The 15,000-nt window shown below is 45.1% G+C and overlaps 1 protein-coding gene across 1 annotated transcript in view; it reads left to right on the top strand.

Moving 5' to 3' along the window:
• The first annotated feature begins 1,223 nt into the window (after positions 1–1,223).
• LOC125289333 (inactive ubiquitin carboxyl-terminal hydrolase 53) overlaps positions 1,224–15,000 on the top strand; it is a 91,844-nt gene continuing 78,067 nt past the window's right edge. Inside the window, 1 exon segment of the mRNA XM_048236087.1 lies at positions 1,224–1,626. The gene's annotated coding sequence lies outside the window, so the exon portion shown is untranslated.

Consider the following 15,000-nt stretch of genomic DNA (forward strand, 5'->3'; position numbering starts at 1 on the left):
AATGTGCTCATGTTTCCAAGACTCTCATCAGGATCCTAGCTGCAGAGTTTTGGATGTACTGAAGCCTCTGCAGACTCTTGCTAGGGATCCCAATGAGAAGTGTGTTACAGTAGTCCAGTCTGGAGGAGACAAAGGCATGAACCAGCTTTTCAGCATCTGAGAGGGAGAGAATGGGGCAGAGTTTGGAAATGTTACGGAGGTGGTAGAAGGAGGTCTTGCAGAGGTGATTTATATTGGCTTCAAAAGTGAGTTGGGAGTCCATTTTTACACCAAGATTTGTGACTGTTGATGAGAGGGGGATGTTGGAGCCAGAAAAGTTGATGCTGGTTTTGGATGACATACTGCCATCATCATCTTCTTCATCATCATCTTCTTCATCATCATCTTCTTTGCAAAACAGTTCGTGTACTTTGCCTACTTCTTCTGGCCCACTGAAAAGGCATTTTAAATAGGTTTTTAGCATAACATCTAGTTTCTCCTCATAACTGAAATGTTTGCCATCATCTAACCTGCCTTATTAGTTCATGTTGAGCTATTTTCAGAAGCGAGATGTTTTTATTATTATTATTATTATTATTATATTATTATTATTATTATTGTTATTATTTAAATTCCCCCCAGAGTTAATGCATTCAAAGTACAGCACTATGATAAATATTGATATATAGCCTACTGCTGAAAACACACTATTACAGTAAGAACAGAAAACAAGGTTTTTTTCTCAATTAATAAAATAAGAAAATAACGTTTAATTGTTTTTTTTTTCTCGTCTCTATCTGTTTATGTAACAGGATTGGACAGATGGTGTTTGGGTAACACTGCTCTTACATCACATTTTATTAGAGCCTCGCGCTCTCCTGGCCCGTTGCTATGCCTTAATTTCCAGCCGTGTCGGCATCCGCGAAGTAAACAGCGCACACGCACGCACGCACACACACACACAGCAAACGATCGGTCCCAACACTACACACTCGCAATTGTATATATCACGAAGGGCTTCGGCTGCTGGCGCGGGTTTAACACACACACTCGGTAAGCACCCTTCGCCCGGACAGTAAGTTGTTCACATCCCATATTCCTCCCATGGAACAGTGAGGAAAGAGCCGTGGGAAGTGCACGCGTCCGAGCAGAACTGCGCAGCTAAACTCCTCCCTTTACCGTGTGACAGTGTTCGCTGCTAGTGCAAGCGCGCCCTTGTGTGTGTGTGTGTGTGTCGGGGACTGCAGTAAATACTGTAGACCAGAGGCGGGGTTTGACCCGCTCTGAAAACATCTCTAATCCAGTATTTCAGGTAGCGACTAGACTCACTACCGCCGCGCATCAACTCCAGTCCCGCCGACAGACCAGCAACCGTGGACCACAGGGTTTACGCGCTCAAGTTAAACACAGTGAAAGCCCAAGACTTACCTCGGGAAGTAAGACGACAAATGGAATGAACTAAAGCTGTTTCTACTTTTGTGATCAACTAACAATTTCCGCCGTCAGACCCTCACCAACGCCTCCCATCCAGATGACTGTTTCCTCAGGTTTATTAGCCTACAGATTCCAAAGGACAATATTAATCACAACATTTTCTGTGGATTTCAAACAAGCACAAGGAAGTTTGGTTTATTCGCCTTTCAAATGGTGAGTAGGCTAAAACCATTCACTTGCTTGTATGTAAGGTGCAAACTTTTCCACGCCATTTTAACGTCCAGTGCGCATGTGGAGGAAATGTACCTGCTTCAGGTAAAAGGTAAGGCTATGCTAAGCTATACCGACTCCGCTTATAGGCTAATATTAACTTTACTTGGCTAAACGGCACCGTTTTACATTGTGTCTGAGCAGAATGTTAAATTCAGCAGAGTCCAGTGCACGCGGGGTCCGGTGGTGTTACCGGGGAACAAGTTGCCATTTAGACCCGTTTGTGCCACTAAAGCTACTCGATGCAACTTTGTAGCATTTCTGCGTCGCATCTTTCTGGCAGCTCGTGTTCTTGTTCCGTATGAGACACTCTGTTCTCGAGTTAGTTCCCCCCGAAAACGCACACACTGACATTCCTGTATCTTTTTGCCGTTTGGAAACACTTTCGTGTTGTTGTCACTCGGTGTCTTTGCTGAACTGAATGATCACTTCTCAGGCTGTTGGAAAACTCAAAACTTTGGAACGTAACGATACCGCCGCTTGCGCAGGCAACGGTGGTTAAAAAGTGTCGTGTGGCAAAGTGAACTCGTGCGAAAACGTCTGTCTGTGTTGGTAAAAGATCCTCGACTCGCTGTTGTTTTGAAACCGACCTCTGTGCACTAACCGCTGGGTAACATCAGACACCATGCCGCATAGCAAATTAATCTCGTTTACATGAATCGATGCCCGGGGCGGTGTTGTTATCCTGCTTATGGGCGAAACTGATCAGAGTTGGCTGTGATTTTGGTGTTGGGGAAGTTTAGTCTACAATTGCTTCTTTCGGGAACGACAGATAATTTAGTTAATTAATTACAAAAATGACCAAATGAGCATATCAGCACGGGTCAGATACAGGGCAACTAAGATTCTGAAGAGCAACCCCATGTTGTCTTGTGGAGATGACAACACTTGTGAATGCACGCAGATGCTGGAATGTGGAATGGTGAAGGCGGACAGGTATTCGGTGCATGTCATGGTGACACACAGTCAGTGTGATACGAAGAGACATTCCGTTCTCACGAACGCATATGAGCCCAGTGAGTGTTCGTTATTAACGGTCAGCTTCCGGTTGTGTTTAAAATTAGGACTGCCGGAGGTTGTGTTTGCGGTGTCTTAATCTTTATCTAAACTTATCTGCATATGTTGTATATCTGGGGGAAACTGACTGTCTCTGTGTGTGTGTATGTTGGATTAGGAGTTTTGGCTGTGAGATCCCTGAAAAATAAGGACTAGATGGCTTTTCTCATATATTTGAGATTAAGTAAGTAAGTAAGTAAGTAAGTAAGCAAGCAATCAATCAATCAATCTCACTCTGTGTGTGTGACATTATGTGTGAAGTTGGGGCCTCTAGTTAGGCAGTGCTGAGATGCAGGTAATGGTGTGTGTGTGTGTGTCACATTATGTGTGAAGTTGTGGTCTATAGTTAGGCAGTGCTGAGATGCTGGTAATGGTGTGTGTGTTTGCTTCCATGGAATTGGTGTAGTTTGGAGCTGAAGACGACTATGTTTGGAACAGATGAGTGAGGGGAACCTGGGGGCCAGAGAGGTATGCTGCAGAACTGGCTGCAGAACCTGCTCTTGTCCACACACACACACATACACACACACACACACACACACACTGGCCCTGCCAGGTCACCTAAACAACACGCCTTCAGGAGAGGAACAAGCTCAAAAGAAGGTGTGGAGATGAAACGTGAAGTGTGTGTGTGTGTGTGTGCGTGTGCGTGCGTGTGTGTGTGCGTGTGTGTGTGTGTGTGTGTGTGTGTGTGTGTGTGTGTGTGTGTGTGTGTGTGTGTGTGTGTGTGTGTGTGCGTGCGTGTGTGTGTGTGTGTGTGCGTGCGCGTGCGTGCGTGTGTCGTGTGTGTGTGTGTGTGTGTGCGTGTGTGTCTGTCTGTGTCTGTCTGTCTCTGTCTGTCTCTTCTGTATTAAGAGATTATTTCAGTGTCTCTTATAAAAGCTCAGAGATAACTCATCACACACTCACACACCAGAGATGGGGACTGGAGTCTGAGACTTGGACTTTAGTCACCTCAAGTCACAAAAACAGTGACTTCAGACTTGACTTGCGACTCCACCGAAAAGACTTCAGACTTGACTCGGACTTGTGCTTCCGAGACTCGTAAACAACCTGTATTTCATGCAATTATTTTTTATTTTTATCTAAATTTATTCCTGTATTTCTATTTCATTTTCTTGATGCATATACTTTGGTAAATGTATGATGAGCTGCATAAAGGTGATGATCTAGTTTATTTAAACACACCTACTTGGGGTCAAGGGTGAAATTGCCATTTTTCACACTGAAAAAAGGGTGTCAGCCCGAAACGTTTGTGAGGCAATTAAAAAGTAAACGAAACTGTTGAGTGCTTGCTTTATTTATTTTTCAAAGTTTTTGATTTATTATCAAGAAAGTTTAAGCACCCAGTTGAAGTACTATAGGGTGTTGAGTGTGCTTCTTTCTTTCTGCATATTTGAGCTACATGTCCCCTTTGCCATGATGTGCAACGTAACGCATGCACTATGTGTGCTAGAGGTCTGCACTCCCGCGCTAGACCCACGGGTCCCGACGCAAAAGAGTGTGGTGCGGGACAACTTTTGAAAGCTCTTTGCGGGAGCGGGCGAGATAAGAGAGGTGCGTTCGCAGGTGCGGGACAACCCGATGATTCACTGCACTCCCGCCAATTAAATATGTGCATAAAATTAAATATGGAAATGAGTAGTGTTTATAACTATAGTTCAGCTGGATGTTCTGTTAGGCAGCATTAAAAAACGGGGTTTAAGCATAACTGACGGATAGCAGGCCTATAGCCTATATTGTCGTTTACGTGGGTTCAATTTGTTCCTGCTGCTCATTGTCAAAACTCGAAATCGAAAGCATGACAGAGGAAGAGGGCAGACTAGGCCTACTTCAGTTGTTAGCCTACATTCAGAACCAAGAAACTTAAAATCTGACATCTGGAGTCTTTCTCAGGTGTGTGTGTGCTCCTTTCGTGAGACAGAAAGAAAAGCTGAATAGGCTGTCCCTCCTGCATGCAGGCTTTAGTGGGACATCATGTTACAGATGCGGGCGGGAGCTGGACTAAAAATGACACATTGATGCGGGAGCGGGACAGAATATTGCGGGAGCCGGACAGAAAAATCAGTCCTCTAATGTGCACCCACTCACAGATAAAAAAATACATCGACCATGGTGATAAAAGGCACGACTCCGGGAGTGGTTATCACTTACTACGATAACTTCGTGCACAGTGGAAAATAAGCCAACAGCTACATACAAGGTGTGTGGCACCAGGATAAATGATGCCGGCTCAACAACCTCTAATTTCATCAGGCATGTCAAAACGCACCCAGATAGGTCAGTCACTTACTAATGTGAAAGGAGCATTAAACATTGTCACAGTAACAAGCTAACCTCTGAGGCCTTTTCACACAGAGATCACGCTAAATTTGCGGGAAGAGGAGACGTCTTTTTGCCTCAACGTGTGTCTGAAAACGAGGTGAAAATTTGCCGGCCTGCTGATCTGTTCACATGATCCGGCATTTTGGGGAGGCAGGATCAGCTAGCAAATTAAAATGTGACGTGCAACAGGGGGCGTGTAGAGTGATAGTCGTAGGCCTTATTATGCGTGGGCCTTCAGATGCAGCAGGTGTGTGATTTCCAAAACCATGGCGGGAGAACCGACTGCACTTTGGTTAGCTTGCTTTGCTGTTGCTTAGAATGTTAAATTCTTGCGATAGATGTCTTTAGACAATAAAAAGTAATTTGGAAGGGAAATTGAAGAGAAGAGTTGCCCCCTGCGTTGGCCGTAATTCCCCTTTGAAAATCGAGGTTCACAGGCTACTGTGGCCTTGGTCAGTGGCGCCGCCAGCCGTAATCCTGTACGCGCTGTGCGTACAATTTATTCATGAAATCATTCAATATTACATAAAATGAATAATAACAATAAAAATAGCTTGTGTACTGTCTTAATTGAAACATGCTTCGCGCACAAATGATAGCCTATGTTTAGGGCAAAGAGAATGGACATCTCAACATAAGGATACATTAGAAGATGATGATTGGTGTAAACTTTGTCACACTGTGATAAGCAGTTCTGGCGCTTAAAAACGCAACGTTCCATTCAGTCATAATTAAATCATTCAAGCATAGGCCTAGTGCTCATCATGAAAAGAAAACAGCAGCTTAATATTTTTCAGGTGTTTAACAGTAGGCCTAGGCACACTGTTAGCAGTTATAAAATGTCTAGGGGGCTTGGTAGTAAATTTGGCGAGACACTTTGTCCCGCCGGTCTATGTGAAAGGGACAGTCGTTCCGCGATTCTGGTACATAAAATCGCGGCGATTTTGGCAGTGTGAAAAGGCCTCATGAGTCATTCCGTCTCCTCTCACCCAAGGCCTCCCACCTGACCATCTAAGAATTTCCATGCCAGCAGCACTCTTGAGGCGTCGGGGAGTGAGGTTTACCAACGTTCCACAAGCACAGCTAAGCTAGCTGGCATCCGTTACATATGGATGGTAGCTACAGGACATGCTGGTTTTGATACAGCACTGTATGGATGGTACTGTAGCTACAGGACATGTTTTGATACAGCACTGTATGGATGGTAGCTACAGGACATGTTTTGATACAGCACTGTATGGATGGTAGCTACAGGACATGCTGGTTTTGATACAGCACTGTATGGATGGTACTGTAGCTACAGGACATGTTTTGATACAGCACTGTATGGATGGTAGCTACAGGACATGCTGGTTTTGATACAGCACTGTATGGATGGTAGCTACAGGACATGTTTTGATACAGCACTGTATGGATGGTAGCTACAGGACATGCTGGTTTTGATACAGCACTGTATGGATGGTAGCTACAGGACATGCTGGTTTTGATACTGCACTGTATGGATGGTAGCTACAAGACATGCTTTGAATTCATAAGATTTAACAATACAGTGTTAGGGACGGATCATATGGCCAGAGACTTGACTTGGACTTCTAAAAAATGACTTGTGAACATCTCTGACACACAGACACACACACACACACACCTCCCAGATGAAGAGTCATGTCATTTTCATATGCCATTTTCTCTCTCAGACATCTAAGGAAATCACACTAATGAAATTAGGAATTCCATTGGCAGTGTTAATTTACCAGATAAACACTGTGTGTGTGTGTGTGTGTGTTTGTGTGTGCACTTTTATTAATTAGTCAGCGCGTGGAGGTGTCCAATTGACTTTATCTGTGATGGGTTATTCTCGTGTGTGTGTGTGAGGGAGAAAGTGAGAGTCAGCAGAAAGGCCACATCAGCTCTGCTGGGGAGAACAGATGCTGAAATGCAGAGGAGAGGGAGGCAGTCCTGCATCACTGGATTCAGTACACACACACACACACCACACACAAACTGCACTGCTGGTTCACCATCTTACTCACACACTCTGCACCAGTGACTCTTTCAGCTGCTCTTCTATTGACACAAACACATACACACATAAATATATATATATATATATATATATATATATACACAGACACTCTCACACACACACTCACTCTTCCTATATGCACACACACACACACACATTGTGGAGGCCTTGCTGTCCCCTGCTGTGCTAGAAACTGTGTGTGTGGGGGTCGTTTGAATAGAAGAGAATCACTTTTATGTAATTTCAACAGAGAACGGACAACATCTCTGGCAGCTTTTGTTCTTGGTTTCCTCTATGGAGACCAGTAGCACGGGTCTGAGTGTGTGAGTGTGTGTGTGTGTGTGAGTGAGGTGAGTGAGGTGAGTGAGGTGAGTGAGTGAGTGAGTGAGTGTGAGTGAGTGAGTGAGTAAATGTTTCTGGGGTGTGACTCAGCATGGTGACGGAGACCTGTTAGTTCTTGAGTGTGTGTGTTTGTTTATGTGGAGTGATGCAATGGAGTCTTGGTGTGTGTTATCTCAATATATTATACTATTACTCCGTGTGTGTGTGTGTGTGTGTGTGGGTGTGTGTGTGTGTGGACAACCGAGGAGTGGTACTCTTGGAAACCTGTTGAGGAAGCTGCCATGCCGTGTGTGTGTGTGTGTGTGTGTAGGTGAGAGAGAGGGAGAGAGAGAGAGAGACCTACCATAAGGCCACTCACACACTCTCTGGGGACCTGTAGTCTTACACATATGTGTGTGTGTGTGTGTGTGTGTGTGTGTGTACATGTACACATGCTGGCGACCCGGGGACTTTGCATTGGGGGGCTATTGAAAACAAGAGCCAAACAGTTGGTAAAGTACTGCTCAATTTCAGCCATTATAGGAAGCATGTTTACTTGGAAAAGGAGATGTTTTCTGTACCCCTGAGATTGTATTGTCATACATAGCAAGGCGCTGATGTGGTTTAATCTGTTTGATCATTCAAAACATTTGATTCCTAATGAAAATTTACTTGTAATGTGGAATTGAATAAAGTATCTAATGTGTGTGTGTGTGTGTGAGTGTGTGAGAGAGAGAGAGAGAGAGTCCTACCAAAAGGACACACACACACTCTCTGGGGACCTGTAGTGTGTGTGTGTGTGTGTGTTGGGGGCTGGTTTCAGACGTGTCAGCTGGAGGAAGTTCTCATGAGGTCATTTCCTGTTTGGGATTTGGGTGCTAATCTGACAGTGATGTGAACCCTGTATGACATGAGCGTGTGTCTGTGTCTGTGTGTGGCTGGGTCAGTGAAGGAGTACATCTTTTTGTGTGTGTGTGTGTGTGTGTGTGTGTGCACGCTGTCTATCTCTCACTGCCATGGGGGAGTGTGTTAACCTGGCAATAGCCAGATGAATTTCGCTCCGCCTAGCTCCACTCATCCATCTGGAACCGATCCATTGAAGTGTTGCTTCAGAAGGCTGGGCCTAATCAAAAAATGCTTGCATATGATTGAATAAGCCACTTGTCCGTCATCTATTGACGTGCTACTTCAACCACTCACATCGAAGGCAACCCGTGACGCTAATAACAGACTCACAGTCGCTTCTACGCTATGTCACATCTATGAAACTCCCGCCCTGCGTCCTGTTTGGCTAAACCATAAAGTTGGTTGGAGAAATCACTCTCAATGGAAGAGGTCCCAGATGGATGTGAGTGAAGCTAGGCGGAGCTAAGCGGAACGACATTCATCTGGCTAGGGTCAGGTTAGGAGTGTGTTCCTCTCATCCCAAACTTCAGTTGAGTCAACACACACACACACCTATGTTCCAAGATGTACACACTCATGGTTGTACACACCCGTGCACAACCATGAGTGGGACAGGAGGACCGCGTTTAACTGTTGAACTCAGAGTTGTGTGTGTGTGTTTGTGGGAGTTTTTAATTAAGAATGGAGATGTGATTTCCCTGTGCCATGTAATTTCCTGTGACTGAGTGGAGTGATGGCGGTGATGATCTGCCCCCCCACTCACACCTCTCTCTCTCTCTCTCTCTCTCTCTCTCCTGTGGGTAGTTAATGAGTACATCCGGCTCATATGGTCTCTGTACATCACGTTGCTGGTCGACAGGGTGGACAAGCGTCCCTGCTCAAGTGCTCACTTACACTGCTCCCGGGGAAAGGTCTGGAAACCATGGCGATAAATCACCATGCCGACGGAAGAGTTGTGGTTCCATCTCGCACTTTAGCTGCACACTTAGTGTAAGTTACTGTGTGGAGTACTTCACAGGCACAAACATGTCTATATTCACACTTAGTGCTGCACAGACACAAACATGTCTATATTCACACTTAATGTAAGTACTGCACAGGCACAAACATGTCTATATTCACACTTAGTGCTGCACAGACACAAACATGTCTATATTCACACTTAATGTAAGTACTGCACAGGCACAAACATGTCTATATTCACACTTAGTACTTCACAGACACAAACATGTCTATATTCACACTTAGTGCAGCACAGACACAAACATGTCTATATTCACACTTAGTGTAAGTTACTAGCCTAGAAATCTAGACGCACCCTAGCGGCAGCAAATTACATTTGCTTCCAGGGCTAGTCTAGCTACTCTCCGTTGGCTTGTGAGCTCGAAAATTAAACTTCTATCAGGCCAATCAAATCATGTATAGAGTCGTTAAGCGGGCTTAACATAATGATTGATGGCAGAGTTGCAACGGTTTGGCTTGAATTCCCTGCTACTTGAAAACAAAGAAGATGGATATTGCTGTTGGCCAACAGTGTGACACACGAGAGTTAAGCTGGTTTTAAGTTGCCAAAAGTTTGAACTAGCCAACTAAGCTCGGCTGGTGGGAAAAAACGATGGGACTCAGTGCTGTCCTATTAGTGCAGAGGGAATTTGAAAGACAACCGATTATCCCGCCCCTCGGACTGAGCACTGCGAACGGTGAGTGCCCAGACCCTACATTTTAATGTGGGTCTGGTTCGTCAGGCTAGTAAGTTACTGGAGTACTGCACTGTTACTGTGTGTGTGTGTGTGTGTATGGATGGACTTATGGAGTGGTGTGTGTCACGTCCAGCATGAGTAGGTGGCAGGAGGTGATGTCACAGTTTGTTCAAGTTTCGGTAAAAAAGGCTCGGTCATTGTGAGCTCATCAGATGATGAGTGGTGCCTTCTCAGGAGGGTGGTCCAGGCTGTGATTGGCCAACAGTGTTTCCTGCTCATATGTGATTGGCCAACAGTGTTTCCTGCTCATATGTGATTGGCCAACAGTGTTTCCTGCTCATATCTCAACGTCTGGGAAGAAATGTTTTCATTCTAATCCTGAGGCCTTCTTTGGTTCAGTGCCATTATTCTTTGACTGTGGGCTTGGCTGTGTCTTTGTGTGTGTGTGTGTGTGTGTCTGTCTGTCTGTCTGTCTGTCTTTGTGAGTGTGTGCCTTTGTGTGTGTGCTGGTTCATTGCTATTTTTATTTGACTGTGTGTGTCTGTGTGTGTGTGTTGGATCATTGCTTTTTTTTTATTTGTGTGTGTGTGTGTTGGTTAATTGGTGTTATTCTTTGACTGTGTGTGCGTTGGTTCATTGCAGTGTGTGTGTGTGTGTTGGTTAATTACTGTTATTCTTTGACTGTATGTGTTGGTTCATTGCAGTGTGTGTGTGTGTGTGTGTGTGTGTGTGTGTGTGTGTGTGGTTAATTACTGTTATTCTTTGACTGTGTATGTGTTGGTTCATTGCAGTGTGTGTGTGTGTGTGTGTGTGTGTTGGTTAATTGCTGTTATTCTTTGACTGTGTGTGTGTTGGTTCATTGCTGTGTGTGTGTGTGTGTGTGTGTGTGTGTGTGTGTGTGTTATTGGGTTATTGCTGTCCACTTGTCCACTGCTGTGTGAGTGACCGGTGAGGTCAGATCATAAGCTTATATGCACACACTCTCACACACACACACACACACACACACACACACTTATATGTGTATGGGTCAGCTCATAGGCTGTGTAAGAGACACATTCTGATATGTGTATGGGTCAGATCATAGGCTGTGTAAGAGACGCATTTTGATATGTGTATGGGTCAGATCATAGGCTGTGTAAGAGACTCATTCTGATATGTGTATGGGTCAGATCATAGGCTGTGTAAGAGACGCATTTTGATATGTGTATGGGTCAGATCATAGGCTGTGTAAGAGACTCATTCTGATATGTGTATGGGTCAGATCATAGGCTGTGTAAGAGACGCATTTTGATATGTGTATGGGTCAGATCATAGGCTGTGTAAGAGACACATTCTGATATGTGTATGGGTCAGATCATAGGCTGTGTAAGAGACTCATTCTGATATGTGTATGGGTCAGATCATAGGCTGTGTAAGACGCACTCTCATATGTATATATAATGGGTCAGACTTCTCATCACTCCCATGATGCTCTGCTCCTGTCCTGAGATCCCCTCCTGTGTTCTCCTTCCGTGTTCTGCTCTTATCTGTTCCACTCCACTTCTGTGTTCCACTGCCATGTTCCACTCTAGTGTTCCACTTCTGTGTTCCACTGCCATGTTCCACTCTAGTGTTCCACTTCTGTGTTCCACTTCTGTGTTCCACTGCCATGTTCCACTCTAGTGTTCCACTCTTGTGTATTTGTGTGCATGTTTGTGCCCTTGAAGAACATCCGTGTTTGTGTGTCTCAGACTGAGAAACGAGTAGCTATACTTCAACTCTGGTGCTGTCAGTCATGGTCACTCATTCTGCCACAACACACACCTGACCAGATTCTGAAGGAGGCACACACACAAAAGACATAACACATATACACACACACACAAAGAGCTGAGTGTGTGTGTATACATGTGGCTTCGTCTCCTTCAGGTGTGTGTGTGTATGCGTTGCGTGGTGGCCATCTTTTATCTTGTGTGGTGAGTGATGGACCATTTCATGGACAGGAGTGGGTGGGTGGGGTTGTGTGTTAGTGAGCTTGAAGGGAGTGTGTAGTGTGTGTGTGTGTGCGCGTGTGTGTGAGAGAGGGTCAGTGATTGACAACTAGGATGTGATTCTCTCTGCTGAAACTCCAAACACACACATCACACAGATGAGAATTAACGTGTGTGTGTGTGTGTGTGTGTGTGTGTGTGTGTGTGTGTAGATAGATAGATAGATAGATAGATAGATACTGTATTGATCCCCAGGGGAAATTCAAGTGTGTGTGTGTATATATGTCTGAGGGGTGTCCGATTTGTTTGATTTTGGACCACAAGATTTGGGTCTTAAAAGGTCCATGGTTCTGATGGGTCGTGTCCCGGCTGACTGGGTAGTTTGGTAATGCTGTGTGTGTGTGTGTGTGTGTGTGTGTGTGAGAGAGAGAGAGAGAGAGAGGTCCATGGTTCTGCTGGGTTGTGTCCCAGCTGGTAATGCTGTGGGTGTGTCTGTGTAATGCTGTGTGTGTGTGTGTGTGTGTGTGTGCGGGGCTTGTGGGGTGGTTTTGGTAACCCAGGGCTTAAGTGAACAGCTCTGGAATGCCGCTGCCATGGCTGTAAGAGACTCTGGTGCAAACTTGCCAAGCCTCTCAGGCCTAGCTGCTTAGGTGTGTGTGTATTTGGGCTAACTCTTCATGGCTTGTGGACTGGTTAAAGTTGTGTGTGTGAGTGTGTGTTTAATTTTTCCTGGCCTGTGGAGTGGTTTCAAAGGAGACAGAGCGTGCGTGCGTGCGCAGTTAGGGATGCACAATAAATCTGCGGCCGATATATTATTGGCCGATAAAATGAAAAAGTAAAAATATTATTATTAATATATTATATTGTTCCGATAGCAGAATTCTGGTCGATAATTTGCATCTATATTTTTTTAAATCCCTAATTTCCCAACTAGGCATACTGTACTGTATGTAAGGCCCGTCTGGCTACACTGAGCTACTTATAATGTCAGCGGTGTGGATGTATTTCACCATTCTAACATGATCTGTGGATCTGTGTTGAACCTGTGCAGCCCAAAATCTACTCGTGAATGATCCCCCGTTTAACCTCAGCAGTGCGGAGCTCAGCCTACCTAGAGGCGTCTTGTGCTGGTGTGTTTGCAATTTACCGCGCTAGTTGGGGAAACGAATAAACAAACTCTTCGGTGGGACAAGTAGATAAGTCATAGTTGTATTTTAGTGTTATATTTGCATGAGTTTTGTATTACGGAGAAATATGCTAACCATTCCTGCTTCAGTTCCAGACAGGTCATTAAAGTTATTAAAACCTTCCGGGCTAACCCCTTTCATTTCTGCTGCAGCAGGTTGTGCGCAACAGAGTAGACAGACACAAGATACAGTCCGAGAAGTTGCAGCTAAAATATATATTATCAGTTATCATATCGATATCGGCCACAACAGAACGATAAATATCGGTTATCTTTATCGGCCACAACAGAACGATAAAGATCAGTTATCTTTATCGGCCACAACAGAACGATTAACATCGGTTATCTTTATCGGCCACAACAGAACGATAAATATCAGTTATCTTTATTGGCCCAAAAAATTCCATACGGGAACACTGACCACAATATCAACACTGACCACCGCAATATCAACACTGACCACCACAATATCAACACTGACCACCACAATGATTTTCCATGTTGTACTATTTACTTTGGATGGAATTCTTTAATTGTAGAACTATGTGCACCTTCTCACAGCCTCTCCTTGTGTCTCTGCATGCACATTACCAGTCTTGCAAGCATTGCGGTTGCCATTGGAGACGACTGGCTGAATCTGGTCAGCATCAGAACCACACTGCGCTAGTTGATGTGCAAGCAGCAGCACAGATATCAGTCTGCTGGACATACTGGTGTGTGTGTGTGTGTGTGCACTGGTCTCCTACTGGACACACTGGTGTATGTGTGTGTGTGTGTGCTTGTGCTTGTGTATGGCAGACAGGTGTGTGTGTGTGTGTGTGTGTGTGTGGCAGAGAACTGTGTGTGAGGCAGAGAGGTGTGTGTGTCAATGTGTGTGTGTATGTGGCAGAGGTGTGTGTGTGTGTGTGTTTGTGTGTCCAACTGGTGTGCACCCAAACCAGTTGGCCGGTCGAGCCCGAGGTGTGTGTGAAGCAAAACCAGCCACAAGCCACATTCCAGATCTTTCTGTCCATATGTGTTCAGGCCTGGGGAAGTGTGTGTGTGTGTGTGTGTGTGTGTGTGTGTGTGTGTTGTTTGTTCATCCTACACAGAGGCCTGAGGAAATGTGTGTGTGTGTGTGTGTGTGTGTGTTAGGTATCGTGTGGTTATTATGGTGTGTTCATCCTACAGTGGTCGTGGTGGTGTGTTCATCCTACACAGAGGCCTGAGGAAATGTGTGTGTGTGTGTGTGTGTGTGTGTGTGTGTGTGTTTGTGTTTCATCCTACACAGAGGCCTGAGGAAGTGTGTGTGTGTGTGTGTGTGTGTGTGTGTGTTCATCCTACACAGAGGCCTGAGGAAATGTGTCTTGTGTTTGTGTGTGTGTCCAGTAGACCAGCACACACACACACACCAGGGTGTCCAGATACCAGTGCACACACACACACACCAGTGTGTCCAGTAGACCAGTGCACACACACACACACACACACACACACACACACCAGTGTGTCCAGTAGGAGACCAGTGCACACATGTCTGCCTCATGCACACACACACGTCTACCTTACACAGTCAGTGAGGCTGCCGTGGAGAGGGGCATTATGGGAGACTTATGTGCATTTGCAATGCGTAAATGTAAATGTTGGTGCCAGGAAAGCATTGGAAAGTCTGTGTGTCTGTGTGTGTCTGTGTCTGGAAAGTCTGTGTGTCTGTGTCTGTGTCTGTGTGTGTGTGTATGTGGTGTGTGTATGTGGTGTGTGTCTGTGTCTGTGTGTGTCTGTGTGTGTGTGTGTGTATGTGGTGTGTGTCTGTGTGTGTCTGTGTGTGTGTGTGTGTGTGTGTGTGTG

Source organism: Alosa alosa, chromosome 24 (assembly GCF_017589495.1).
Source record: "Alosa alosa isolate M-15738 ecotype Scorff River chromosome 24, AALO_Geno_1.1, whole genome shotgun sequence".
Taxonomy (NCBI): domain Eukaryota; kingdom Metazoa; phylum Chordata; class Actinopteri; order Clupeiformes; family Clupeidae; genus Alosa; species Alosa alosa.